Raw genomic sequence first — 5,384 nt, 5'->3', positions numbered from 1 at the left:
CATCGAGTGTGGCTAGATGAGAGGAGGCATACGATCATATAGGATGGTGTGTAATCACAGAGGAAAGTAGAGACTGAGTCAGATTGCGGATGCTTATCATGGAGTCGTAGCTCTTCAGGAGCTATTGTATTAATCTTACGCTTCGTCTTCGGTCGAAGATAACTACGATAGAACAATGTACGAAAACCGCTGGACGGAAGACAGTGTAGGCTATATTCGCGTTTGAGGGCAGACTGTATCCGTGTACGGCAATTAGTTGAGCGTATCTGATATGCACGCGGTGGAGTTAGCTGTTGATAGCAGGAGTAATTCCATCGTGGAGAGGGACAAATAGTCAACGTGGACGTGGTGACATCTGGAAAGGATCAGAATAGATCAGGGGCTGAAGTTGAAGCGATCGGGGACTGGTACTTGGTTACATACAGTCTCAATATGAAGTGAGATTCTGGTGAGGTGCGTGTAGTGGTCTCGAACGACGTGACTGTGTTAGTAGGGGGGTCTAGAGAAGGTCACGGGTGCAATGCGATGGGAGCAGAGGCAGCGTGTCGGCTATTTGATAAGAAGTACGTTTGATGGGAGGATGGGTAGGGGTGAGAGAGGGGCGCAGGTGGGCTAGGTGATAGGGGATTGAGTAGTCTCGACTTGGAAGACCAGCAGCTCCCTGAGAGATGCGACATTAGGTAGTCGTGCGTTTTCTGAGGACGATATGCATTGCATGACTGTCCCCGTGTTTCTGTCTCTGTAGGAAGGCGGACTGATCCGCGTTGGAGGAGCAGGAGTGTGACTCTGGAGAATACAAGCCAATCAGTGGAACGTGTATGATGCTGACTTCGACGCCGTCATATTCACACGCGCTGTGGATCCGTGTCGGGTTCGAGGTCGCGCAGGAATGGGAGACATTGTGTGGATGTGCGTTGCGCGGCCGTGATATGGGTGCCGATGGACTGGCTGATTGTCGACGGCTGTGGTATCAGATGGTAGTGGTTCGTGATGTTTGTGATGGAGGCCGTTTGGAGCTAGTGGAGGGTACAGTGTCAGCAGCGTGTAGCTCGTGTGTATATTATGGCGCATAATGTCTTGGCTGGACTGTTCTGTGACGATAGGTGAAGTGTGATACGTTATTTCAGTTGTTGGATCGAGCTGTCCTCTGAGTTGAGTGGTTACTGTGACGCTCTGTCAGGATGGCGAGGCTGCGACACTCGCAGGAAGTGACACGGCAGCTGGGCAGAGTATGCGTATGGGTATGCTGGTCGTGCCTCTTTTGTCACGTGCACGTCGGCTGACATCGCAGTTATGGGACGGGAGACAGTGTGAGTGAAAGTCATCGAACGAGTCATGGCTGATGTCTGATTCTTATGGACGGACGCGCGTCGATGGCGTCAGTTCTCTCACAGATGAGAAAGGCTATAGCAGCATACGGTCTGAGGCCGGTGATGAAGAGTGAGATGGTAGAGAGAGGGGTATGTGCGCGCTGTGTGACTTCATCAAGACGCTCGAGTCACCGGAATGCGTGCCGTGAGACATATGATAGATCCGTCGCGGTATTAATATGCAGCTTGTGGCGGTACTCAGCTGTTTCTTGCGACACGCACTATCGTACGTGCACGTCAGATTTGTATCCGATGCCTGGAGGGATAGGTCTGAGAGCGTTCGATTCCTGAGCAGAGGATTCACGAGATATGCCTGTGCGTCAGGGTGGTATGCTGTGTTCTGGAGTCGCCTCTAGCCAATTCCCATAATAGCGACGTACGCGAGGGTCGACATTGAGTTTGCTGTCATGTGTGGAGTTCAAAGACTTATTATTAATTATAAATGATTCGGTCGAAGAAGTTAGCTTTGAGGCTTGTACTGTGTTCATACTGCAGCTTGCTTACAAGCACTCTATATACTAAATTTAGTCGCGCAGCTCGTTCGTTGATGTAATCCTTACTATGCGCTGCCGCGGGCTTAAGGCAACCGCCACGTCATGTTCGCATATTGGAACATTTCCATGGTTGGCGTTGAGTCGTTGTTGCGGTCTGAAGGTCGCCTGGCTGTGCTCAGCAGTTCTGACCGAGAACTGGAGCTGCTATGTGGCCCTTATCGACGTATGCGCGACCAGGGTGCAATAGTGCTCACGTCGTGGTCGCCGCTGAAAAGATCGACATTGTCGTACGACGAATTAGTGAGGCTTCATCAGGTGTCGTTGTTTGATATTATTAAAGAACGCGTAGATCGAGAGCGCTCGACTCCGTTACGCTGCTTCAGTGGTGCTGAATGAGATCGCGATCAGATAGGAGATGTGCCATTAGCGAGATAGGACTTGCCTGCGACTGGCATTGAAATTTGATTCCGCACACATGAGTGCAGAGCGCAGAACGTTCTGTCTCTTGCAGCTAGCGCAGGCATTCCTAGAGAGCCTATCCAGTGGTCGACTCTATGGTATCTGGCTTTAACAGCCAGCTTGAGCGGTGAGGGAAGAAACAGAGGTCTTTACTTGAAGATGGAGGGTGGAGACTCCGTGACGTATGCTGTGGTCGACATCAAAGATGAGAGGACAGAGTGTGGTACGTGTAGCGTGTCGTCTAGCCTGGTAGTATTTCATCAGAATTTAGCTACGTGCGGAGAGTGGTTAACGTGGAAGGATGGCCGTGGATTGTCTTAGTGGAGATGTATTATGCGCTGCTGCATTGTCTTATGGTCTATCACAGGGGCTCTCTGTGATGGGGCCAGTGGCAGAGAGATGGATATGAGAATATTCCCTGTCCACGGGCCTGTTCCCTCTCTGTCACGATCGGCGTTGACTAACCTATGCTGAGCGAGGAACTGGCTTGAGTGCAAATCGTTGCGGTGCTGGCTTCTGGTGGGAACGCACGATCAGCCCTTGTGAGGTCAAGCATAAGGATGGGCCCTGGCTGGGATTCTGGCCGCAAGGGTGTAAAGGCCAGCTTTCTTCGTCTTTTGGGGGTAGAAAGAGTGGCAGGCAGGAGCGTGCCGGTAACGCCAGCCAGCTGGAGGCCCCTTGTGGATCCCTATCGTTGAGGCTGCGGTTTGATAAGCTTATCTCGAGTGAGGTTGTGCAGCTGCCAAGATGGATCCCGCCCAATCCTTCTGCCACTGCGCCCTGATGAGCTCATCGGCCGGCATATGAATAGCCATGTACCGCAGGCGTCCACCCCACTGGATTGGCTGCGTGGGAGGCTTCCTGAGGCTCGTTTTCTACGTGGAGGGCGCACCCAGAAGGGTCTTCAGGTCGTGATGATGACTGGCGACTTCGCACGCCTCCTGCATGTAGGTAATAGATGGGGGTTGTGGCAGGGGCTGAGATCTGATGCTGCTTGGATACTGTAGGACGCACATGCAGAGTGGGAAGGCAGTCGTCCATGCTAGAACTCAATAAGCCCGCAAGTGTGGAATCAGGGCAAGAAGCATGAAGTGGGGCTTCGAGTCGCCGAGTGGTGTGGTTAGTTGATTCTGACGGAGTGAGAGACGATGAGCAGGAATATCAGGCGTAGATGGTGTGGAGATTGACCGTGACGCCACGTCTGGGTTTGGCGTACAAGAAGGATGGATTGGATATAGAGTCTTGCAGTGCTTTGAGAGTTGGTCAGTCACACGCGTGACTCAGCAGATGATGAGTTGAAGAGTACGGTCTGTTGTTGCACACAGTGTAAGATGCTCGTCCGAGCGGCTTGTGTGCTGTTCGTCAGCATCGAGGATGTGATAGCAGAGCGGCTGGACGTGTGCTGTGTTAGGCGGCTGGCGCTGCGGGGGCAGATCTTGGGGTGGTTCGAATACTGAAGTTCGTTCAGCCTCTGTCTGGGCATGTGAGTGGGACGGCAGAGGAAGTGAGTATGTAAGGGCCTCTATTTGTTTCGGTCCGAAGCCCTAGAGGCAGATTCTGGATGAGTATCACTCCACGTTCCAGCGGATCGCGATACTAGGTCTCGAGACTGTGCGTCCTGACACAGTTGCGCAGCTTGCGTCGCGACTCACTGTGAGTAGCTAGGTCGGGTACTCGTTCAGTATGCTAGCTACACGCGATGGGTTTGGGGAAAGGTATCAAGAGGTTCGTTAGCAGTTACCTTAGTAAGGTTCAGGTGAGGGGTGCAGCTAGGAACCGGCGCGATGGACCGTCCTGTTATCACCTGCAAGGCGCTAATGTCTGCTATGTTCGACAGGTGCGATGGATGGCATCCCCAGTACAGCTCGTGCGGGGTCATCAGTAGTGTGCGGGGTTCACGGTTCGATCGATGAGTCTGTTAGAGTCACAGTCGCTGGCTAGTGCTGTCCTCTGAGAGTCCAGAGCTTATCAAGGAGACTTCTTCGCCGGGTTGCGTAGTAAGGGCGTAGGACGCAATGACCCTCAGGAACCTGAGGCATTATCCTAAGCCCCTGCGCTCCATGGACAGGAGCTGGTTGGTTGTTGTCCAGTGGGATGCTCACGCACTGGTGGCGGTGCGCAATCACGCCTGGCTGATTGGGCTGGGTGGAGGTCCGCTGAGGTCGCGTGATGATAAGTACACTTCGCAGATGTGGAACTCTCTATCTAGTGTGTATGCACTCGAGCTCCTGTCCGACTGTGCCACTGCGGCTGGAGAGTCAGAGGAGAAGTGAGCAGGGAAGGAGGGAGGCTTAAGTGTTTCAGAGCTGGTGTGCACGCTCAGTGTGAAGGGGATATTTGTGCTTGGTCTAGAGCGAGACTAAGAGTCGGTAACGAGCTGTTATTTTTTCCCTAGGCAGTTTGGTGGTCTGCAGCAGGCTCAGGCAGCTCAGCGAGCGACCAGGACCCTATGTGTAGCAGGAGCGGAACACGTTCCTCTTTAGGAGGAGTGAGGAGGCACTGAAAGATGAGGCAGGCCGAAGGGAGGGTTGCAAGGGGGGCAGTGTGATGGAGGAGCGCTGTAATGAACGTGAGGGTTGCTAGACAAGTTGAGTACGTAGCTAGGCGTCGGAGGGCGACGCAGTCTGTGTAGTGCTACCATCGGTTACCTGGGCCAGTGCAGACCTTCGTGGGTCTCATCAGGAATTAACGAGATGGGTGTAGAAGGAGATTAGGCCGCATCATTGGCTGATCCGTTGAGCGTCACCATAGACTGTACATTTGCAAGCTCGGAGATGGAAACGGTTGTTAGAGCATAGTAAGGGAGCCAGCTACATAAGCAGTGGGTAGGGAAGCAGGGGACCATTGGGTAGTGTCCGGTTCGGCGCTGTCCGCCCCTAGCAAGAGGTCCTCGTTAAGGAAGGAGAGGGGTGTAGGTAGTAGTGATGAGGTGTGAGGTTGTCTGCGCGTACCGGGGTGCTCGGTGTGCGTCGTGAGCGTGTGCCTGGTGTGTGTGTTGTGTGTGTGTGTCGTGTGTCTGTGTGGGTGTACAGCGCATGGACACAAGTAGCAGCTGCGTGAC

The sequence above is a fragment of the Peromyscus leucopus genome, chromosome 4 (genome assembly GCF_004664715.2).
Source record: "Peromyscus leucopus breed LL Stock chromosome 4, UCI_PerLeu_2.1, whole genome shotgun sequence".
Lineage (NCBI taxonomy): Eukaryota > Metazoa > Chordata > Mammalia > Rodentia > Cricetidae > Peromyscus > Peromyscus leucopus.
Note: the sequence above shows the minus strand (reverse complement) of the source record.